The sequence below is a fragment of the Dendrobates tinctorius genome, unplaced genomic scaffold (genome assembly GCF_039654945.1).
Source record: "Dendrobates tinctorius isolate UK_male_01 unplaced genomic scaffold, ASM3965494v1 ptg000037l, whole genome shotgun sequence".
NCBI classification, from domain to species: domain Eukaryota; kingdom Metazoa; phylum Chordata; class Amphibia; order Anura; family Dendrobatidae; genus Dendrobates; species Dendrobates tinctorius.
In genome coordinates, this window is record NW_027361705.1 from 27333577 (window position 1) to 27359103 (window position 25527).

The 25527-nt window shown below is 45.1% G+C and overlaps 1 pseudogene; it reads left to right on the forward strand.

Moving 5' to 3' along the window:
- The first annotated feature begins 1085 nt into the window (after positions 1 to 1085).
- The window catches only part of LOC141088123 (RNA-binding protein FXR1-like), a 29317-nt pseudogene continuing 4875 nt past the window's right edge, over positions 1086 to 25527 (forward strand).

Sequence of the window (25527 nt, forward strand, 5' to 3'; positions counted from 1 at the left end):
TTAGCCATGCAGCAAATGCTAGCTCTGATGAGGATTAGGGGGCAGAGTCCCAAAAGGAGGTGGTGGCACTAAAGAGAATAATGATCCAAAAGGGGCAGAGTCCCAGAAAGTGGGAGGTGCCTAAAAGAGGGCAGAACATCCCAGGATAAAAGGGGTGGCTCAGGCAGACTGTTGCCGGGGACAATTGTACTAGTTGTGTCCAGTCTGCTGGATTAATTATCCACCTGGCCAGGGGCTACGTGAGTGTTCCTTGCAAATGAACGCAGAGGACGTGTGCAGGCTGGTTAACTCTGAGGGCTTGATGACCCTGGTGATGGCTGCGCCCGAGGTCTTTGAGATACCGAAAAGGAAGACCGGGGTCACCTGCATTCTGGGGCACTAAAGACTACCCGGTGTCCAGGGTGATCCTCGAGACGGCCATTGACATCTCAAGACATGATGTCACCGTGGTCCCTAACAGCCTATTCAGTGGTAGTAGGCAGGGACTCGGGGCTATTCTCGGACGTATGGGAGAAGGGAGCTCCTCTACAGCCGAAGGAGGAAGGGCCCTATGTTGAAGGGGGTGGGTACCTTCCGAAAGTAACAGCTCCCAAATCTGACGGTACAGATGTAGGGGTGACCAGTGGAAAGTATGCGTCCGCCCAATGTACTGACCAGACATCACCCGAAGTAAACCACAGTGTGACTGGGAGTGATGCAGGACTTGACACTAATTTAGACAGCACATTGAGGGGTCACCTTACTGTGGGGTGTGACACAGACTCCGGGGGTGACTGTGATTCTGTGAACCTAAGGGAGTCCAGTAAGGGAGGGCTCAACTAGAATGACACATTCTCCCATCGCCGAAGGAGCCAGGGCCACCCAGAAGTGCTCCAAGTGACGCTTGCTGAAGAAAGCAGTAGAGCGGGAGTCTGTGATGCTCAGGAGGAGCAGACCATGGGTGGATCCACCTATAGGGAGGCTGGAGACCAGAACAGCACTCTGGGGGAAGAAGGGAACTGTGATGAGGCGTGTGACCCCGTGACAGTGAAGAGTGAGGACTTCAGAGAATCTGAGGCTGGGGATATGGTGTGTGGGACAAGAGCATGAAAGCTTCAGGGAACTCAGTAGAGATCCTGGAGGCAGTAAAAGACCATGTCGAGCAAGAAAACGTCTTGAGACAAGCAACTGAACATAGAGTGGATGAGCTGAAGAAAGTAGTCTCTGAGCTCAGGGATCACCTGTCACTGTGTCTGTCGGTGAACAAGGCCATATTGGAAGATATGGAGGCGCTCAAAGAAGCATTAAGGGGACTTCTACACGAGCAGGTGGTGGTGGCAGACTTACAGCGCCAGTTCCAGAGTGGTAAAGGGGCTGAGCTGCAAATGCCCATCTTGGAGAGGTGTCTTGAAAGGTGTGAAGCTCAGGGAGAGCTTGCGCTAAAGGCTGAACAAGACAATCACCCAGTGGTGGCAAATGACTTGATGGAAACTTCCAGGGCAAAGCAGGAGCCATCGGTCCCTGAAGAGGATGAGACTTTGCTCTTTAATTGCATAGTAGAGGTACCCAAGGACTTGAGAGAAGCCTGAGCAAGTGTGTCTGTGCATGAAGATTTTAGGAAGTCGGTGGAATCGTGTAGTGTGAACTGGGCGCCAGAGACTAAACAGTTGGTTGTACTGTCAACTAGGGATGTCACAGTAAAGCGGGTGGCTATTCTGAGTGACATGCACCTACGCTGTCAAAACGGATAATCCTGTTGAGGAATGAGGAAGCCACTCGACGTCTGGAGCGTACAAGGAAAGCTCAAAGTCGGTTGGGGTTGGTGGAAGACATCATACAAGTGCCCTGGAATATGGCGAGGAAAGTTATTGGGAGACTTGGAAAAGTGATACAGAAAATCGTGAATAAGTCCGGTATGTCGAGAGTGAGGATTCCGGCTGATGGCAAAGTCCAGGTAGCTGTTGAAGATGGGATGGTTCCATTCGTCATTGTTGGATCAATAGAAAACATTAAAAATATCTGAATGCTCCTTGAATATCAGGTGGCATACCTAAGAGTGGTAGAACAGCTAAGACTCGACAGACTGCAGATTAATAATCAGCTACAGGAAATGGAAAGTAGATGGCGACCACTTTTAACCCGAGGTATAGAGAGACAAAGGGGTTCTCTAAAGACTGGAAGTACTCAATCTGAAGCTAAAAGGGGAAATAGAGATAAATTGAATGACTGGTCTGTGGTTAATAAAGACAATAGGAGAAATTGCCAACAGAGAGACAACCGAAGGTGGCCTAATGGAAGAGGACACGGAAGGGTTAGAAGTAGGGACTCCTCTGTTAACTCAGTGCTGAGTAGCCTAGGCAGGAAACCCTGTAATGTACATGGTGATAAAGAGTCAGACCAGACAGTAGGTATGGGGGCAAGGGAATTGCAATACTGTACTGACCGCCGGGGATGGGGGTGGTCTGAAGAAGGGGTCACTATCAGAGGAGGTGACAGAATTGGAAGATATATTGATTCAAAAGGGTTCAGTGACAGGGCCCGATTTTGACAGACGGGTGTCAAGCCCCACAGCTTTAGGCAGAGGGCAGAGGTATGTAAGGAAGCTAAAGGTCACGTAATCAATGGAAGGTATGTGTCACAGAGATGGCTGCTCTCTGTGATATAACCCGGAGTATTTTCGTTAGTGCACGTAAGCACTAAGATGTCGTTTGGTGCACCTGGGACCGAGTTGTGGGTAGCTATGAGAGATGGGCGGATCTGGCTACCCACATACCTCACCTCTGGGTATGGTTACAGCTTATGTAATGGAGGCTGCTGTTTGGCACATGGTCTGTGTGTTCGGAGGAAGAAGGACTCTTGTGTGTGGCTCCAGACCGAGCCTGCGAGCTGGAAATTACCCCCAGCCTGTGCGCCCACGGGTCTGGCGGAGCAGAGCCATGCTAAGGACATTTATGCATTGTTTTGCTTGCTCAAAAGGCTGTTTACCATTTGTTGGTGCTTCTGGGTTTATGAAGCCAAAAAAACCCACATGAACTTTTAAAGATAAAAACTTTTATCTCCTGCTTTCCTCCCGTTGCACCTGAGTGAGTACAACCTGTTGTGAACTCCCTTGCTCGGACTTCTGAGCCAAAGCTCCCTCTGCTCCCTCTGGTGGTTACTGAGAGTAGTGAAGCTGGCCAGGTTGATGGAAGTTCCCCACCTGCCGACGATAATTGGGAACCTGGGATTACTGGCTGGGAGCATATACTGTTATTTGTTGGGAGCTCATCTGTTCATTCACCTTTTGTGTCCGAGGATCTCCCTCTTCTGGTGAAGGAAGGTAGTGAGGTTGATTTGGATGAAAGAAACCAAACACCTGATCAGGTGGATTGTGACTGGGTTACGAGAACTTCAGACTGGATATAAGGCTGCTGACACCCTTCTGAGTGGCTGGTGATTTCTCTGCTGGATTCTTGGAGACCAGCCTGATTCCTGCTTCCCAAAGATAAGTTTTTGCTCTGCTATTGAACTTATTAGTTTTGGTTTTGTTTACCTTGCTTTTTGAGTTCAGCCATCCCCGGCCGAGGGTGTGCTGGATTCTTATTCCTTGATCAGTGTTCTCTTTTGCTCTGCTTTCAGAATATTCTGAGTGCTGATATAGGGTTTGAAGTCTAGTGACTTCAGGGTCCTTTTTGCTTATCAGTTGTGTTGGCAATATTTTTAGCAGGGTTTTCTCAGATTGCAGACAGCAGCTTTTCTGTCCTGTCCTTTTTAGTTAGCTTGGGCCCCATCATTTGCTCAACCTATCTTTCTATCTGTGTTAGTGTTTTCATCTTGTTTCACCGTCATTATATGTTGGGGGCTGCCTATTGCTTTGGGGTCTGCTCTGGGGCAGTCAGTTTTTCCCTTCTCTCTCTTTAGGCTTGCTTAGATCTCCGGCTGTGACAAGGTGTCTAGGATCACCGTAGGAACACTCCACGGCTACTGCTAGTTATGTGATAGGATTAGGGGTCTGCAATCCGCTAGTTTCCAACCTCTCTGATTTTCTGGGCTGAGCCTGTGTTTTGTTTTTTCCTCCTCGGTGACTCAATCATAACAGAATCACCAGCCATACCGCAGATTCTAGGGTGCTCGAAAGCAGTAAGGAATTGTTAAAAAAAAAAAGTGTCAGAATTTTTTTTTTGTGTATATTTTTTTCCTCTTTTTCTCTGAGGCAATAGGAGGAATATTTTTTTTTTTTTCTGATGGAGTTTAAGCAATTGTCTGATCGTGTGGAGCAGCTTGCTGCTGAAGTGCGAGGAATTTCCGCCTATCTTGCTCATTCACACGCTGCTGAACCAAAAATTCCCACTCCTGATGTGTTTTTTGGGGATCAGTCTAAATTTTTGAATTTTAAGAATAATTGTAAATTATTTCTTGCCTTGAAGCCTAACTCATCGGGGAGCTCTGCGTAGCAGGTTAAAATTGTCATCTCCTTGCTGCGCGGCGATCCCCAGGATTGGGCGTTTTCTTTAGTACCAGATGATCCTATTCTAACTAATGTGGACGCATTTTTTCAGGCCTTGGGGTTGTTGTATAATGAACCTAATGCGATTGATCAGGCTGAAAAGACCCTGTTGGCATTGAGCCAGGGTCAAGATTCTGCAGAACTGTACTGTCAAAAATTCTGAAAGTGGGCGGTCCTCACCACTTGGAATGATGAAGCCTTGGCAGCTCTCTTTCAGAAGGGTTTGTCAGAAACCGTAAAAGATACTATGGTGGGATTTCCTGTTCCCTCTGGTCTTGACGATTCTATGTCATTAGCCATTCAGGTTGATCGGCGTTTACGTGAACGTAAAATTACACGGGAAATGCTGCCACCTGTTGAACAAATGTCTGAACATATGCAATGTGATAGAGTTTTGTCTAGGGCGCAATGTCAGGAGTTTAGAAGACGTAATAAGCTATGTTTTTTCTGTGGAGATGCCTCTCATATTATTTCTGTCTGCCCTAAACGAGAGAACCGTTTTGCACACACATTTGCTGTAGGTGGTGTACAACCTAAGTTTCTTCTGGCAATTACTCTGATCTGCACCCTGTCCACATTTTCTGCTAAATCCTTTGTGGATTCAGGAGCGGCCTTGAACCTAATGGATTTGGATTTTGCTAAACGTTGTGGTTTCCCTATGGCACCCCTGCGGACGCCTATTCCTTTGAGGGGTATTGATGCTACTCCTTTGGCGAAGAATAAACCTCAGTTTTGGACCCAGGTGGTAATGCGGGTCGCCCTAGACCATCAAGAAAATTGCAGATTTTTGGTGTTGCATAATTTGCATGATACCATCGTGCTGGGGTTCCCCTGGTTGCAAATCCATAATCCAGTTTTGGATTGGAAATCTGTGTCTGTGGTGAGTTGGGGTTGTCGGTGTGCTCTTAGTGACACTCCTGTTTTCTCCACCGCTCCCCAGTCGCATGAGGTTCCTGACTATTTGGCTGATTTTTATGATGTGTTTAGTGAGAGTAAGTCTGCGTCTTTGCCTCCTCATAGGAGTTATGACTGTGTAATTGAGCTGAGTCCGGGGTGTAAATTTCCCAAGGGTCGACTTTTTAATTTATCTGTACCCGAACATGAGGCTATGCGTTCTTATATTAAGGAGTCGTTGGAGAAGGGTCATATTAGACCATCCTCTTCACCCTTGGGTGCTGGGTTTTTTTTGTGGCCAAGAAGGATGGTTCATTAAGGCCCTGTATTGACTGTCGCTCCCTTAACAAAATTACTGTTAAATATCAGTATCCGTTACCCCTCATTTCTGACCTATTTTCTAGACTTGAAGGTGCTTGCTGGTTTACCAAGCTTGACCTCAGGGGGGCGTATAATCTTATTTGCATTAAGCATGGGGATGAATGGAAGACAGCGTTTAATACTCCGGAGGGACATTTTGAGTACCTGGTGATGCCTTTTGGGCTCACTAACGCCCCTTCTGTCTTCCAGTGCTTCATGAATGATATTTTCCGGGACTTTGTGGATAAGTTTCTGATCATCTATTTGGATGATATTTTGATCTTTTCCAGGGATTGGGACTCTGATGTGGAACATGTTCGGACTGTGTTCCGGATTTTGAGGGAAAACTCCCTGTATGTTAAGGGATCGAAATGTCTTTTTGGTGTACAGAGGATTTCATTTTTGGGATTTATTTTGTCTCCGTCAACTATTGAAATGGACCCGGCCAAGGTACAGGCCATTTATGATTGGGTGCAGCCCACTTCTTTGAAGGCTGACCAGAAGTTTTTGGGCTTTGCTAATTTTTATCGTAAGTTTATAGCCAATTTTTCTGTTATTGCCAAACCATTGACGGATTTGACTAAGAAGGGCGCTGATTTGCTGAATTGGTCTCCAGAGGCTGTTTCTTCTTTTCAGGAGCTGAAGCGGAGGTTCACTTCTTCTCCGGTTTTGCGACAACCCGATGTCTCACTTCCATTTCAGGTGGAGGTGGATGCTTCAGAGACTGGTGCAGGAGCTGTTTTGTCCCAAAAAGATCCTGTAACATCTATAATGAACCCCTGTGCCTTCTTTTCCCGAAAGTTCTCTCCTTCGGAACGCAACTACGATGTGGGGAATCGAGAACTGTTGGCCATGAAGTGGGCATTTGAGGAGTGGAGACATTGGTTGGGGGGAGCTAGACATCAAGTTGTGGTCCTCACTGACCACAAGAATTTGATCTACCTTGAGTCGGCTAAACGCTTGAATCCGAGACAGGCCAGGTGGGCCTTGTTTTTCACACGTTTTGATTTTGTGGTCTCCTTTCTTCCGGGCACTAAGAACGTTAAGGCTGATGCCCTCTCTAGGAGTTTTTTGGCTGATTCTCATATTGTGACCAAGCCTGCTACCATCTTAGGTGAGGGGGTGGTTCTTTCTGCCATCTCGCCTGATTTGAGACGTGCTCTGGAGAAGTTTCAGGAGGATAAGCCTGAGCGTTGTCCCAGTGGTAGGTTGTATGTTCCTGACCAGTGGAGAAGGAAAGTGATGTCTGAGGTTCATTGCTCCACGTTGGCTGGTCATCCAGGTATTTTTGGTAATAGAGATTTGGTGAGTCGGTCTTTTTGGTGGCCTGCCTTGTCTCGTGATGTCAGAAATTTTGTGCAGTCCTGTGGGACTTGCTCCCGATCTAAGCCTTGTTCTCGTTCTAGTGGGTTGTTGATGCCTTTGCCGGTGCCCAGGAGGCTATGGACCCATACTTCAATGGATTTTATTTCTGATCTGCCTGTCTCTCAGAGGATGACTGTTATCTGGGTGATTTGTGATAGATTCTCTAAGATGGTCCATCTTGTACTACTCCCTAAGTTGCCATCTTCCTCAGAGTTGGTGCCCTTGTTTTTGCAACAGGTGGTTCGTTTGCATGGGATTCCTGAGAACATTGTATCAGACAGAGGAGTTCAGTTTGTCTCTAGATTCTGGAGGACCTTTTGTTCCAAGTTGGGAATTCAGTTGTCCTTCTTCTCTGCATTTCACCCTCAGACCAATGGACAGACGGAGAGAACAAACCAGACTTTGGAGGCTTATTTGAGATGTTTTATATCTGCTGATCAGGATGATTGGGTCTCATTTTTACCCTTGGCCGAATTTGCTTTAAATAATAGAGCTAGTTCTGCCACTTTGATGTCACCCTTTTTCTGTAACTTTGGGTTTCATCCTCGATTTTCTTCAGGGCAGGTGGAGTCTTCTGCCTGTCCAGGGGTTGACACTGTGGTGGAAAGAATGCAGCAGATTTGGGACCAAGTGGTGGATAAGTTGTCTCTTTCCCAGGAAAAGGCCCAGCGGTTTTCTAACCGGCATAGGACCATTGGTCCCCGGTTTAAGGTGGGTGATATGGTCTGGTTGTCATCAAAGAATATCTCTATGAAAGTGGCTTCTCCAAAGTTTAAACCTAGATTTATTGGACCTTACAAGATTTTGGAGATTATTAATCCGGTCTCTTTTCAGTAGGCTCTTCCTGTCACATTTAAGATTCATAATGTGTTTCATAAGTCTTTGTTGAAGAGGTTTGTTGAACCAGTGGTTCCTATGGTGGCACCTCCTGACCCTGTGTTGGTTGAAGGTAACATGGAATATGAGGTAGAGAAGATACTGGATTCCCGTCTGGGTAGACGGAGACTCCAGTATTTTGTTAAGTGGAAGGGTTATGGTCAGGAGGATAATTCCTGGGTCTCGGCCTCTGATATTCATGCCGAAAGATTGGTGCATGCTTTTCATCGGGCTCATCCTGATCGGCCTGGTGGCTTGGATGAGGGTTCGGTGACCCCTCCTCAAGGGGGAGGTACTGTTGTGAGCTCATCTGTTCATTCACCTTTTGTGTCCGAGGATCTCCCTCTTCTGGTGAAGGAAGGTAGTGAGGCTGCTTTAGATGAAAGAAACCAAACACCTGATCAGGTGGATTGTGACTGGGTAACAGGAACTTCAGACTGGATATAAGGCAGCCGACGCCCTTCTGAGTGGCTGGTGATTTCTCTGCTGGATTCTTGGAGACCAGTCTGATTCCTGCTTCCCAAAGATAAGTTTTTGCTCTGCTATTGAACTTATTAGTTTTGGTTTTGTTTACCTTGTTTTTTGAGTTCAGCCATCCCCGGCCGGGGGTGTGCTGGATTCTTATTCCTTGATCAGTGTTCTCTTTTGCTCTGCTTTCAGAATATTCTGAGTGCTGATATAGGGTTTGAAGTCTAGTGACTTCAGGGTCGTTTTTGCTTATCAGTTGTGTTGGTAATATTTTTAGCAGGGTTTTCTCGGATTGCAGACAGCAGCTTTTCTGTCCTGTCCTTTTTAGTTAGCTTGGGCCCCATCGTTTGCTCAACCTATCTTTCTATCTGTGTTAGTGTTTTCATCTTGTTTCACCGTCATTATATGTTGGGGTGTTATGATTGAGTCACCGTAGGAGGCAGACACAAAAATAGAAGCTACGTCCAGAAAACCAGAGAAGTTGGCAACTATCAGATTGCAGACCCCTGAACCTATCAACACAACTAGCAGTAGCCGTGGCGGGTTCCTACGATGCCCTAGACTCCTCGATCACAGCCGGAGAGCTAAATAGCCTAAAGACAGAAAAGGAAATCTAAACTGCCCCAGAGCAGACCCCAAAGTAAAAGGCAGCCGCCAACATATAATGACGGTGAAGCAAGATGAAAAAACACTCACACAGGTAGAAAGATAGGCTGAGCAAACGATGGGGCCCAAGCTAACTAAACAGAACAGGAAAGGAAGGTTGCTGTCTGCAATCTGCCAAAACCCTATCAAAGACATAAGCCAACAAGCTGATATGGAAAAAGACCCTGAAGCAGCTAGGCTTCAAAAACTAAATCAGCACTCAGGTATTTTCAGAAGACAGAGCTAAAGGAATTCAGCACACCCCAGCAGGGAATGGCATAAATCCAGAAAAACAAAGCAAAACCAAGTCAAAGCACAAATGCAAAAAGCTGAGCAGAAAACTTAGCTTTAGAAGAGCAGGAATTCAGACTGGTCTCCAAGGATCCCACAGAGAAATCACCCGCAGGGCAGAATGGCGTTGGCAGCCTTATATCGTTAGTAACTCTACTCAGCGAGTCATCATCATCAGGCTCAGGTGTTTGATAATCAGGCTCACTACCTTTCTTTACCAGAAGAGGGAGTCCCTTGGGCCTCAGTAGTGAAGGGGAAAATGAACTCACAACAGTGGGGGCTGCCTATTGCTTTGGGGTCTGCTCTGGGGCAGTCAGTTTTTCCCTTTTCTCTCTTTAGGCTTATTTAGATCTCCGGCTGTGACGAGGTGTCTAGGATCACCGTAGGAACGCTCCACGGCTACTGCTAGTTATGTGATAGGATTAGGGGTCTGCAATCCGCTAGTTTCCAACCTCTCTGATTTTCTGGGCTGAGCTTGTGTTTTGTTTTTTCCTCCTCGGTGACTCAATCATAACAGGGATTACTGGCTGGGAGCTGGCTGCTCTTGGTGGTTGCTGGTGATTTCCTCCATGTGCATTTGGAGTTCTCTTGTCCCCTGCCTGATCTGCATGGTTTAGTTAAGTGATTCTTTTGCTAATCCTTTGCATCTAATCTGTTGTGCCTTTTTTTTGCTTTCTGCTTTGTTGCTAGGGTTCAGCGTACTCCCTGCTGGGGGCAGCACTGGGCCCGGCTCCATATGTTACAGCTTGTGTCAGTTTGTTCAGTCCCCTGTTATGTTAGTATGTTTTGCTTTGCTTCCAGTTTATACCAGAGTGCTGATCTAGCGGGGGAGAGGTTGTGTGGCCTCAGGCTTTTTGTATATCAGAAGTGTTGGATTTTCTTTAGAGTTTTGTGCGTGATTGCAGACACTATCTTTTCTGTCCTGTCCTGTCTAGACAGCTTGGGCCACACCGGTTGCTCAGTCTATTTTCTGCCTGTGTTTGTGTTTCATCTTGCCTCACCGACAATATATGTTTGAGGGCTGTCTATTCCTTTGGGGATCTGCTCCGGGACAGTTCAGATTTCACCTTTCTGGCTTTAGGCTTGGTTAGTTCTCCGGCTGTGATGAAGCATCTAGGGCATCATAGGAATGCTCCTTGGCTACTGCTAGTTGTGTTGATAGGATCAGGAGTCTGCAATCCGCTTAGTTACCAACCTCTCTGGTTTCCTGGTGGCTTAGTCTGTTCCTGCCATCCTCCTGACCCATTCATAACAACAACCACTACCAATACACATAAACACACAAACAGCATGTGTGACACCCCAGAGTCCGGTTATCACAGTGACATTACCTCCCTCTAAGAGGTGAAGTCATGCTTGGAGGCAGAAAAGGGACCCCCATGCCAGGTAGCATAAATTTAATCACAATTTCCTGCAGCAGGTCAGAAAAGGGAGATGCCTTATAAATTCTGGCCAGCAGAGGGGGTTGGTGAGTCAGCTAGAAATGAGCTGAGGGAGTTGTCATGGAAACGAAGCAGCTGTGAGCTGTGAGGAGAAAGGACAGTTTAAACATGAGGTCGTGAGGTAAAGAGATCTTTCTGGAAGATCCTGTCAGATGAAGACAGGGAGCTGATCTGAGAGGAGTTCGATAGGCAGAGCTGATCTGTGAAGAGGGAAAGGACAAGAGCAGAGACTGAGAGACTCTAGGGAAGCTAAAATACTGCATATAGCAGACCCCTGAGTGAAGCGCTAATAAAGAGAAAAGGGACATCAGAGTCCTAGGCTGACAGGAGCTGTACGCCCTGATAGCCGAATCTGAAAGTACAGGGAATTGTAAATTCCTGTGCATATTAATCACCTGAGGGCGCGGCAGCGGATAAGGAGCTCGGGGCTGACAGTGAAGAGAACGGTACCCATGGAATAGGCTCACACTGACAGCCGTACAGGTTAGTGAAACCATCACGAATAGAGGGTCGCAGCATAGTTATATACAGCGGAGACCCACACACAAAGTGCAGAAAGGAAGGTCCTAAATCCCCACCTGGCAAGGTGGATCCCCTGAATGCCTCCAGGTGAGCCGGACTCATTCCATCACCTGTATGTGGTACTCCGGACTGCAACCTATTACCAGTAAAAGGTAAAGAACCTGCACCTCTCTGTGTCTTTCTCTCATTTATCTGCACCCCAACGTTTACAGCCATTTTTACTATTTATTTAACATCTTTGCCATGGGACTACAGCCCTACTTGTGGAGGGCTACAACATCATAGCTGCGCCCAACATCCATCCCAGAGAAACAACACCGCAGCGCTGGTCACCTCTGACTAGAATACCACAGGTGGCGTCTCGTATTTCACCATCTAATACTTTATTTTCATTTTTACCACATAAATACCACACAACTTTCCCCTATTTTATTACTGGACGCCTCTGGGCCACGGACCGGGTTACCGCCGCCGTGACACCGTCCCCCATGGAAGTCGACAGGCCCGGTACCGAGTACCCTCAGGCCCCGCATGGCGCTCCACATGCTCAGATTCAGATCTTGTCCCGAGATCTCGGGAGACGAGATCTGAATCTTAGCATGCGCCGCCCCCAGCAGCCATTTTACCGGAGGCCACCGCATCGCAGCAATGGAGATGCCGGGGCCTCCGGGCTTTGGGGAAATGCCGGCGAGCCCAGACGCTGCACAAAGAGCTGCCGCCCCCCAGCACAGAGCCCCCACGCTGCTGAAAGGAGCCACCGCTCCCCAGCACAGACCCCACGCTGCTGAAAGAGGAGCCGCTGCCCCCCAGAACAGAGACCCCACACTGTTGAAAGAGCCGCCCCCCAGCACAGAGACCCGCAGAGAGCACAGCTGCCACCAATGAGGTATTAGGGGGGATACTCCACTTACACCTTCCCTGTGAGACACCCCCTCCCTTCGTCATCGGGACCACTCCCCCCACCATATGCAGATTACTCCACACCTGCCCTATAAGATGACACCCGGCGTATAAGAAGACCCCTGACTTTTAAGAAGATTTTATATTTTAACTGGAAAAGTTGGGGGGGGGGGTCGTCTTATACGCCCAGTCATCTTATACGCCAGAAAATACGGTACATGTTTATTTCCTTTGTGTGTATTGGAACAACACAAAAAAGCAGAACAAAAAAGTAAAATTGGACATCATTTCACAAAAAACCCACAAAATGGGCAGGACAAAATTGTTGTCAACCTCATATTAATATTTGATTGCACACCCTTTGCAATAAATAACTGTTATCAGTCACTTCCTATAACCATCAACAAGCTTCTTAAACCTCTCATCTGTTCTATCCTGGTAGCTTGGGTTTACTTAGACAAGTAAGCATGATGAAACAGATAATGACACATTTAATCACTCATAAACATACAGTGGGTAAAAAAGTATTTGGTCAGCCACCAATTGTGCAAATTCTCCCACTTAAAAAGATTAGAGAGGCCTGTAATTGACATCATAGGTAGACCACAACTATGAGAGTCAAAGTGAGAAAACAAATCCAGAAAATCACCTTGCCTGACTTGGCAAGATTTATTTAGCAAATTATGGTGGAAAATAAGTATTTGGTCACCTAAAAACATGCAAGATTTCTGGCTCTCACAGACCTGTAACGTCTTCTTTAAGAGGCTCCTCTGTCCTCCACTCATTACCTGTAGTAATGGCACCTGTTTGAACTTGTTATCAGTATAAAAGACACCTGTCTACAACATCAAACAGTCACACTCCAAACTCCACTATGGTGAAGACCAAAGAGCTGTTCAAGGACACCAGAAACAAAATTGTAGCCCTGCACCAAGCTGGGAATACTGAATCTGCAAAATGCAAGCAGCTTGGTGTGATGAAATCAACTGTGGGAGCAGTAATAAGAAAATGGAAGACATGCAAGACCACTGATAATCTCCCTCGATCTGGGGCTCCACACACGATCTCACCCAGTGGGGTCAAAATGATCACAAGAACGGTGAGCAAAAATCCCAGAACCACACGGGGGAACCTAGTGAATGACTTGCAGAGAGCTGGGACCACCGTAACAAAGACTACCATCAGTAACACAATACACCGCAAGGGACTCAGATCCTGCAGTGCCAGATGTGTTCCCCTGCTTAATCCAGTACATGTCTGGGCACATCTGAAGATTGCTAGTGAGTATCTGGATTATCCAGAAGAGTATTGGGAGAATGTCATATAGTCTGATGAAACCAAAAGTAGAACTGTTTGGTAGAAACAAAACTCATGTTTGGAGGAGACAGAACGCTGGGTTGCATGCAAAGAACACCATACCTACTGTGAAGCATGGGGGTGGCAACATCATGCTTTGGGGCTGTTTCTCTGCAAAGGGACCAGGACGACTGATCCGTGTACACTAAAGAATGAATGGGGCCATGTATCGTGAGATTTTGAGTGCAAACCTCCTTCCATCAGCAAGGGCATTGAAGATGAAACGTGGATGGGTCTTTCAGTATGATAATGATTCCAAGCACACCGCTAGAGCAACGAAGGAGTGGCTTCGTAAGAAGCATATGAAGGTCTTGGAGTGGCCTAGCCAGTCTCCAGATCTCAACCCCATAGAAAACCTTTGGAGTGTTTTAAAAGTCCGTGTTGCTCATCGACAGGCCCAAAACATCACTGCTCTAGAGGAGATCTGCATGGAGGAATAGGCCCACCATACCACCAACAGTGTGGCCAAGCTTGTGAAGACTTCCAGAAAACGTTTGATCTCTGTCATTGCCAACAAAGGATATATAACAAAATATTGTGATTAACCTTTGTTAATTTCCAAATACATATTTTCCACCATAATTTGCAAAATATATCTTGCCAAATCAGACAAGGTGATTTTCCTGAGTTATTTTCTCATTTTGTCTCTCATAGTTGTGGTCTACCTATGATGTCAATTACAGGCCTCTCTCACCTTTCTAAGTGTAGACTTGCACAATTGGTGGCTGACTAAATACTTTTTTCCCCCACTGTATTAGCCTTTTCTGCTTTTGTGATGGATGGGGGTTGGGTAACACTTGGCTGCTCGGCCAGAAGCTATGAGAACAGCTGCTAATACATATGTGATGTTTCCTGAAGGCTCTCAGAATTGGCCATATATGAAATAAATATGTGATCCCTGAGGAAGACATTTTTCCATGTAATCTTTAACCCATTGAAACATCAGTACCTACCCAGCATTTAACGGCTGATAACAAAGAACTGTAGATTGCAGTAAGTTCTAAGTACCGTAGTTGCATTCCATTCTGTACATTCCAACACCACCATTGTTCTTTCCTGACTTTAGTGAGTTGTTTTTTTTTTTACAGAAGAAGCCATAGTAAGTAATGCTGCCTAACCGGTACAGAGGATGAAATACTCCGTATTTGCGCCGGCATAGCTCATACACAGTTCAAAGGAATGATGTTCATTGAAACCTCCAATTACTGAAATGTAATCTGAGATATTTTCAAGGACCTGACGGTGTAGGATTAGTAGAACTCACTTCTGTCATTATTAGTAGGAGCAGAACTTTGGGAATTTTTCAGCCTTGGCCAGGATATTTAAATACAGATCTGGGGCAACAAGCTGCTATAATTTGCTACAAATCTGCTATCAAAGTGACTGCAGACTTGTAGCTTAAGACCAGACAACCCCTTTAAAGGGATCAACGCTCCTAAGGGATGTAGATCAGGGGAGCAGACTGTCAGTCATTACATGTCTCACCTCCCCTTTGATTTACAATAAGCTCTGGAGATGGAGTCTCGGGGAGATCTATGTCTGGCCCATAGATCTAAACAGCTCATTTACATATTAAGATAACAGTGGATTTCCAGTGCCCTGGATGAATTTGCACCCCCTATAAATAGAACACCTCAACGCAGACGGCGACAACCCTGGCACACGGTGCAAACACGTTTCCTGCAGCGGTGCTCCAGGTGCGCCGAACGTCTGCGGAGAAAATCCAATCTACACGAAGATTTCATCCATTTTAAGTTTATGCTTAGAACATACAACACTGCCCTTCACCTCTCCAAACAAGCCTATTTCAACACCCTCATCACCTCACTGTCCAATAACCCGAAATGTCTCTTTGACAGTTTTCATTCTCTACTCAATCCAAGAGTACAGGCCCCAACCACGGAGCTCCGAGCTGACGATCTGGCCAATTACTTCAAAGAAAAAATTGACCAGATCTGACAGGTAATTATCTCCCAATCACCTCATACCATGCACTGTCCTCCCTCCCCCACTGCATCTAGCTCACTCTCTGATTTTGAACCAGTCACAGAAGAAGAAGTAAGCAGGCTCCTTGCATCTTCTTGCCCAACTACTTGCATCAGTGACCCATTTCCGTCACATCTCCTCCAGTCCTTTTCCCCTGCTGTCACCCCTCACCTAACTAAAATATTTAACCTCTCTCTCTCTTCTGGTATTTTTCCCTCCTCATGTAAGCATGCCATCATACATCCACTACTTAAAAAACCATCCCTCGACCAAAACTGTGCCGCTAACTATAGACCTGTCTCTAATCTTCCCTTCATCTCTAAACTCCTGGAACGCCTGGTCCACTCCTGTCTTATCCGCTATCTCTCAGAAAACTCTGTTCTCGACCCTCTCCAATCTGGTTTCTGCTCTTTACACTCCACTGAAACTGCCCTCACTAAAGTCTCTAATGATCTGCTAACAGCTAAATCAAATGGTCATTATTCCATGCTAATTCTCTTGGATCTCTCTGCAGCATTCGACACTGTGGATAATCAGCTCCTCCTCACTATGCTCCGTTCCATTGGCCTCAAGGACACCGTTCTCTCCTGGTTCTCCTCCTATCTCTCCGACCGCTCCTTTACTGTATCTTTTGCCGGTTCCTCCTCCTCTCACCTTCCCCTTACTGTTGGGGTCCCCCAAGGATCGGTTCTAGGCTCCCTCCTCTTCTCCTTGTACACTGCCCCTATTGGTCAAACAATCAGTAGATTTGGTTTCCAGTACCATCTCTATGCTGATGACACCCAATTATACGCTTCTTCTCCTGACATCACGCCAGCCTTTCTAGAAAACACCGGCGATTGTCTAAACGCTGTGTCTAACATCATGTCCTCACTATACTTGAAACTGAACCTGTCAAAGACTGAACTCCTGGTGTTTCCTCCCTCTACTAATGTACATATACCCGACATTGCTATTTCTGTGTGTGGTTCCACTATTACTCCCCAGCAACAGGCCCGCTGTCTTGGGGTCATACTTGATTCCGAGCTTTCCTTTGCCCCCCATATTCGATCACTGGCTCGCTCTTGTCATCTGCACCTCAAAAACATTTCTAGAATTCGACCTTTTCTTACTTTTGACTCTGCAAAAACTCTTAATGTTTCTCTTACTCATTCTCGTCTTGACTATTGTAACTCTCTTCTAATCGGTCTCCCTCTTACCAAACTCTCCCCTCTCCAATCTGTCTTGAATGCTGCAGCCAGGATCATATTCCTCACCAATCGTTACACCGATGCCTCTACCTTGTGCCAGTCATTACACTGGCTACCCATCCACTCCAGAATTCAGTATAAACTTATTACCCTCACCCACAAAGCCCTCCATGGCTCAGCACCACCCTACATCTCCTCCCTTGTTTCAGTATACCACCCTACCCGTGCCCTCCGTTCTGCTGATGACCTGAGGTTAGCATCCTCAATAGTCAGAACCTCCCACTCCCGTCTCCAAGACTTTACACGTGCCGCGCCAATTCTTTGGAATGCACTTCCCAGGTCAATATGATTAGTCCCCAATCCCCACAATTTTAAGCGTGCCCTGAAAACGCATTTATTCAGACTGGCCTATCGCCTCAACACATTAACCTAATCTATCCCTGTGTGGCACAGCCAAAAGTTTTACCATAACCAGATTTCCCGCATCATGTTCCCACATGCTTTATGCATCCATTAGCCCTCTGTGTCTGTACTGTTACACACTTAACATTATGGCTGGTCCATACAATCAGGGCAACTGTTACCACCCACCTTTCGTGTCTACCTCTTTCCTCATAGACTGTAAGCTTGCGAGCAGGGCCCTCATTCCTCTTGGTATCTGTTATGATCTATGTGATTATTGTTATGCTGTAATGTCTATCGTCTGTACAATTCCCCTCTGAAATGTAAAGTGCTGCGGAATATGTCGGCGCTATAAAAATAAAATTTATTATTATTATTATTTCTCTGGAATAAGACACCAGATCACAGATGTTAAGGTATCATTTTATTCAGATTTCTAAGACCTACAGGTGCCTCTCCCAAAATTAGAATATCATCAAAAAGTTATTTTATTTTAGTTCTTCAATACAAAAAGTGAAACTCATTCCTGCAGCGTCTCTGTGTCTCTGAAGCTAGGTATACTGGAAGCCATCTTCGGAACTCCTAGACATGCACAGTTCGTGTGATAACACGGGAAGAGGGCTGACTAGTTTGGGACAACTAACGCCCCATCGACTAGTTGAAGCCTCATTAGCATAGGAAAGACGTAGGTTATAATTTTGCTTTTTTAAAGCATTTATTTAACTGATGTTCTACAGGAGTTTGTATGCTCTCCCCGTGTTTGCGCGGGTTTCGCCTTGTTCTCTCCCACTCCAAAGACATACTGATAGGGAATTTAGATTGTGAGCCCCAATGGGGACAGTGATGTCTGTAAAGCGCTGTGGAATAAGCTAGCGCTATATGAGTAAAATAAATAGAAATAAATACAGGACTGGTCAGGGAGGCAGTGTAATCACACATAGCTGAGTTCTGCTGGGTTGGAGGGCACAGGGGATCTGACAGGTGGTCTGCTGAGGTTCGCCTACATCCACTATTAGGGTGTGCCACCATAGCTGTAATCAGGGTTACCTGATTCGGGCCCACTCAGAAGTGTCACCTCCCCTGAGCTGAACCCCCAGCTACGCCTCTGGCCCCAGAGGATCCCGAGAGCCATACCCCTTGGTAAAGACCGTAAAAATTAGCACTAAATGAAAAAGGCCCATATATCTGGAACCATATTTAAAAAAAACAACCCCTCAGAATAATCAGGGGAGCAGTAGGAAGGAAATAAGAGCAAACACGGATCATTTTTGACCTGGTGACAGATCATTTTTATATTCAATCTATTTTTATTGATAAACAAAACAGAGAATTTCAAATTTTCCATGTTAATATGAGTAAAATTACAAACGAGCAAGAAAACTACAGAATACTTCTACACAGTAGTTGTAAGTGAATTAAAGGAAATACGTCCAAAACAATTCGCCCAAGTGAAAATCAACAAGGCGGGATAATATGAAGGTAAATCCAGAAATCACTTATGAGAGAGAGAACTTCCACGGAAGACCCCCCATACATAGAAAAGGAAAAAAGAGAAAGACCACAAGAGGGAATAAGAAAGGGTGAGGGGAGGAGGAGGGGTCCTTCGACAGGTCATGTTTAATAGCTGAATGTAGACACAGGATAGCCGCTCCTACTCGGATGCAGAAAAAGTACAAGCACTGAGCTTGTAGAGGTTGGCCGCTCATTTTGGCACATTTCTATCGAAGCCTTTCACTCTCAATGCCAGCTCTAGAATTGATCAAGCAGGTGAGGGGTGTGCGGAGATCCACACAGCTCCTAGCTATGCTCTTTTTTTTTTTTTTAGCGTTTTTGCAGCTTTTTTTTGTAGTTGCTTTTTTATGCAAATTAAAAGCTGTTGTTTTTTTTTTACAGTATCAGCAAATCTGAGATTTCAGAAGTCTCAGGCACACGCTTGTTTATTTCTGACAACTTGAGAACTGCAGCGTTTTGTAAATTTGCAGCATGCCAATTCTTTCCGCATTTTTGCAGTGTTTTTTTCACCCATGAAAAGCAATGAGAAAATGAAACAAAGCTGCAAAATATGCGTTAATCACTGTATTTTCGTAGCGTTCTTTTTAACTGTTTTTGATGAATAAATCTAATTTTATGACACGTATACTGCAGGCAAAGCACAAGTGTAATCCGCACACAAAAAAATACAGCAAAAAACATAATGAAAAACACTTCAAAAATGTTTACTGACAAGAGAAAAGGTTTTGACTTCAGAAAAAAGCGCTGCATGTGAACATAGCCCAACCACAGCGATCGGAGTTATCTTTGATCATTGCCGTTATCTTCTTGGATAACAAAGTCAATCTCTGACAGCCACATTTAGGGTGTGCGATCGTGCCCGGGCACCCATCACCCACCCCATGCCAGTCATGTGATCGCAGGGTGCTGGTGGGTTGCCTTGTTGCAAGGAGACAGTTATTTGTCCTGTGTTCTTCAATACTGTAAAATATAGAACAAGCGATCAAACCACTTACAGAAAATCCCCCATTGCTGATCTCTAGTGCCAAAGACTGAGCTTCCTAAGAGACCATGATTTGCCCTGTACACTGTAATACTATGGCATTGCAGTATAAAGTATAAGCGATCGGATGATTGCAAGCTCAAGTCCCCTATGGGGGTTAAAGCAACCAAAAAGGTTTCAAAATTCTAAAAAAAATATAGAAATTCAGATCACCCACCTTCTTCCCCGTTAAAAATGAAGAAATGAAAAAAAACAAACAAACATATCTGGTATTGATATAAAAGTCTGGTCTATTAAAACAATCAAAATATAAAATTATCTTACGGTAGAGAAAAGCAATTGAAATGCCATGATTATGATTTTTTTTGTAGCCTAACCTCTCTAAAAAACAAACAAAAAAAATCTATAAAAAGAGATCAAAACATTGTATGTAGCCCAAATTGGCATCAATAAAAATGTCAGGTCACCAAACAAAAAAACAAGCTCCATAGAACGAAAAACAAAAACTTTACGGGTCTCAAAAATGCAAAGCAACCCTCCCAAAAATCTACGTATGCCGTAATCGCACTGGTTTGAAGAATCATCTTCACAGGTCATTTCTTATCATCCAATGAATAAAGTAAAAGCAAAATGAAAGACAGATTTGTGTTTCTTCACTGCATGCTTATATTGCACAGCGGGGAGGGCGGCAGTTCAGTTTTCGCCTCAGGCAGGAAGAAAGCCGAAATCGGCCCCGCACGTAGCACTGTATACAAGTTGTTTCGGGACTGCTTAAACAATGATAATAACTACAATGCGGAGTATGAAGAAACTCTTTCACATTCTTCAGACGTGGCTGAACACTGTAAATTGCCAGATTCCATTACTGGAGGAAGCTCCTGACAAAGTTGGTCATACGCAGACCCCTGTGACTGGTGCTATGCAGCGAGGGGGTGAGGGACTGAGCAAGTCGAGGGACTGAGCAAGTCCAGGCACAGTGAAGAATGAAGGAGGAAGGACAGCAGCACTGGAACAAGAGGAAGAGAAACTGCTGGTGAAAAGGAGAACAACAAGTGCATGGTGACATTATAGAAATGCTGGGAAACGCACGGAGACGGTAACACCAAGTGCATGGTGACATTATAGAAATGCTGGGAAACGCACGGAGACGGTAACACCAAGTGCATGGTGACATTATAGAAATGCTGGGAAACGCATGGTGACATTATAGAAATGCTGGGAAATGGTAACAGAAGGCTTTCCATGTGGAGCAGCAGGCGACGCTGAGTGACAGCTTGAGGGACGGGCACAGCTGTCACCGTAATTCCTTCTCAAAAGCAAAAAGTCGTTTGGATCTAAGGAAGACGTACGTAAAAAGGAGTATAACATGAGAAAACCCCAGGAAGAAGCTTCATATTGATCAGCAAGGCACATGGCATGACACTTGTAGTAAGTGCCAATGTGGTTGTATGAGATGTAAAGGCTGATTAGTATCCTCCCCTTTACTTCAACCCCTCCCTAGTCTATAAATATCGAGATCAATGTACGTGCTCCACAGAACGTCTTACTTTAACCACTGCGTTGCCAGAATACAACTCACCAATGAGACCCAGAGACAAGTAAACCACTCCCTACTGGAAGCATTGAGGGTGGTGGAGTGGACTTTACACCTGTCTGTGACATCGAGCGCACAGCCTTCCCTACAGAAAGCAGCAATGCCACTGTTTAGCCGAGCCCTTGGCCTTCTGCGCCAGTCAAGGTCTCCCCGAGTTATGAACAAAGCTTGGGCATCACAACAACCCAAAAGTCAAGAACTCTCCGCAGCGGTAAGTGAAACCGGCACTGACCGTTCTAGAGGCTTGGGGTGGTCATTGTTTTTGGGTAATACTCTAAACTTTCCATTTTATTGGTCACCATATAATTTCTTTTCTGAATAACTTCTGTCTGACCAATTGTGAGCCCTCCATTGTCTTCTGTTTCACCAACACTAGTATCCATTGGGTCATCGTCCAGACACTTGGACTTGGCTTTTTCCTAAGTAGTGTAACATTAAGGATTCTTGAAGGGCATGTAACCTTTGTATTATGAGAAGTTGGAGCATGACTAACGTACATGTCTGTTTGAGAAATTCCATCTCATTGCAAGGGTAAGATAAAAGTCCAAGATGGTTTAAATGGAGTCATTGTGAGGTCATCTGGAGCCACCACCACTTCACATACCTACATCTGTTTCCTGGACGGATGTGTAATTACCGACCCCAACATATATTTTCACGATTATTCCGACCGACCATAAAACATTTATTCACCGATTGTTTGTCACGTTGCACAACTCTTCTTCCAATCTTCTGACATCTGGGGACTTTCCTAAGGCTATGTACCCACGAATGCAGAAAAAAACGGACTCCTTCCCAGAAAAAAAACACTCTTTTTTAATGCGTTTTTTTTTGCGTGTTTTCTAAGCGTTTTGTACAGGAGCATCCTCCTGCTCATAGAATATAGTTAGAAATGCGGATTTTTCTGCAAAAATAATGAATATGCTGCATTTACCGCAATGCGTTTTTTTCACGGAAAAAAACGCATCATGTGCAGAAAAATTGCAGAATTCATTAAAAAGAATGGGATGCTTCTTGTATGCGTTTTTGAAGCGTTTTTGCTGGGAAAAACGCTTAAAAAATGCGAAAAAAAACGCTTACGTGGGTGCACAGCCTAAAAGTGCAGCTGAACTAGTGGCATTATCACACATGGTGCAGCCGTAAAGGGTCACAAAATAAATATAGTTGTCCTTCTCTGGTATTTATTAGTTGATAATCTCTTTACATGTAGACCCCAAGGCATTCTTATATTAATACTTGATCCTTAAGCTTTTCTACTACTTAATAAGAAGTGACAGATGCCCAACCCCTCCCTGTAATATACGCTGGTAGCATACAGTGCATGAACCTCCTGAGAGACCTGTGTTAATGTTCAATGAAATAGGGGAGGGCGTACAGCACGAGGCCAACGACCTTGGGAAGTGTCCGGTCACCACGCCGAGGCCTGCAGCTGCCGCAGGATACAGTGGCGATAAATCCCTATGGACACCACCTTCTGACAATGCAATTTCCAGGAAATTGTTCAGCATGTCATTTCTATCCATGGCACTAGTAACAACAGTATATAAACCGTCCAGACAAGTAAATTATTGGATCTTGAAGAGCTTCCAGTCTGCATGGAGAAAAATATTGGGCCCCCTCCACATTACGCCTACTGGAGCTTTTCTGACCCCCCCATTCTACAACCATAGACATTAATATGGAATTGGTCCCTTTGCAGATATAATGGCTCCTTCTTTTCTGGGAAAATGTTCTACGAGACTTTGGAGGTGTCTGTAGGAATTTTTGCCTCTTCGCCCAGATGATCATTTGTGAGGTCAAACCCTGAGGAGAGGTCCGAGCTCACAATCCAGTCTAGTAGATATCATGGATGCTTTCACATTGTGTTCAGGCACTTGTTCAGTCATCTAGTCCTAGCTTAAATCCAACACCCCCCCAAAATGGGATTTGGATGTATGCATCGACAGGGCCAGCATAGCCTATACTGGTGGAGGCAGGGCAAACGTGCGCTCTGCTGTGCATAGTTTTCAAGCGTGTTCACCTACCGGAGGCAGACACTCGAATGTAGGCACAAAGCAGTCAGGCAGGTAACGTTCTCCTGGCATTCACCAAACCCAGGCTCATCCATCAGACGCTAGATAGAGAAGTGTGATCTGTCACTGCACAGGACATGCTTCCACTAAGCAAGACTATAATGGTGGCAGCTTTACACCACTCTATCATTTGGCATTGTGCTTGGTAATGTAAGGCAGCTTCTCAGCACGGAAACCCATGTCATAAAGCACCAGGCAACAGTTTTGTGCTGATAATGTCATCGGAGGATTGGACACTACAGTTATGGTGACTTTTCTGACCTCTGCTCCTTAGCACTCAGTGACCCAGCGCTGCAACTTTCTGTGGTCTCCACTTCGAGGCAGAGTTGTTGCTGATCTCTTCTTGTTTAAATAAAACCAATGACCGGTGATTTTAAAATATTTAGGAGAAAAGAAATTGAAACGAACTGACTTGTTACTTTGGTTATAAAGGTGGCTTGGACTACACCGTGACTTTGGCCATAACACCGGCTCTGTGCCGCTGCTACATTCCAGCACAATGTAGGAGGATAGGGTCACATTGTGACCAAAAGGGATTATGACTGCAACAAAACATGCAACTAATTCTGACTCTCTGCTTCTTGCAGTCATGGTACCCTGCTGGTGGTCATACCAAAGTCGCCGTGTAGCCCCAGCCTGAGAATATACTTCCTTCCATTTGTAAAAGAATGGCTGAAAGTACAGGCAGACTGCAAGGCAAGGGGCAGGACTGTATACATGGGGGCAATGAGAAGGAGTGAAAAAACTGAATTTATTATTTTGTAGTTTTGTACATCTAATATCTGCAGGAATCTGAATTACTGACATTGACCTACAACCTTTCCTAGAACGTGCCACCATGTCACTACTAATGAAGATTATAATCTCCACGTCCAGATCAGGGATTTTTCAATGGATGAGCTGTCAGAGATTAGAATGAAAAACGATTTCTGTGATACTACAAACAGCCTCCAGGAATATGTGGCCCAGTTTCTGGAAGAAAGCGGCCCTTCCTCCAGCGACATACAGACCTTTTACGTTTGCAATTGGAATTATTTTGAGACATCCATTAATTCTGGATGAGAGGACTAGTACTGAAAAGCAGCGGCCGACGCGGTGTTATCCCGGAAATATCTTTCAAGGATAAGACTAAAAGGCCAAAGTCCTGTGATTGTCAATATCTACCACCTTTATGGACATGATATAAAAGCCCTCCATTCTTTCCTCTGCCATACACTGTCCTCGAGAAAGCAACAAGCGAAACGCGTATCGGGGTACCGCCACCACTTAAGGTAATGTAGGGAAAACTCCTCCCCATAATATATCTTGGTCACCTTGATTTATCTAAAAATTTTTTGCTGTCAGCTCTTTGGTTTTCCGGTTTACTCTTAATTGTTTGAGCCATACTTTCTTGAGCCTGTATTATTATACACTTATACCTTGGGACCTACTTTGACACCATATGATATAGGGAGGGATTTTTTTTGTATGTTTAGAACCCAATTGGACACTTTTTTGATTAATGCAAGCAAGCCTATTATATACATTTTAGGTGAGGTTTATCCCACTAATTAATTAAACATTTTTCAATGGGTTTTCCTGATATTTATCAGCCTGCTATTTTACATTTTTATGGCATATCGCTTCTTTCCTCTTTTTTAATTGATTCACCTTCATCAACTGTTTACCTGCACCAAAGAAATGAGTGTTTCTCATTTATTTGTAATATTGGGCAGAGCCATTCATTCATGCAGAACATTGCACACGTGCACCGATGAGAACTGTTAATAACATGAACATATATAACAATCCAAGAAAAAATCTCAAGGGGAATAATGTCTAAAGTGGCCAAAACTGCCCCAAGATTTTGAAAATGTTAGATCTTTGAAAAGACAAGTCCAGAAAAACCTTTACATGGCCAGTCTGTTCTTCCGCTACTGAGAAGTCAGTATTTTAATTTATACGCGAATGAAACTGAAGAGCTATGGTAGATCTGAAGCCTCTGTCACTCCAGGTCAGCGCAGTCTCCTCCTGCTTGACTGATATCTCCCTTGCCTGAAGTCACATGTAAGAGATGTCAGTCAAGCGGGAGGAGGCGATGCTAAGCGGGGAGTAGAGCTGGAGTGACAGAAACTTCAGATCTACCATAGTCCCTCAGCCTCATTTGCATAATTCCAACGCTGATTTCTCAGTAATGGAAGAACGGACCGGCCATGGACTCATCTT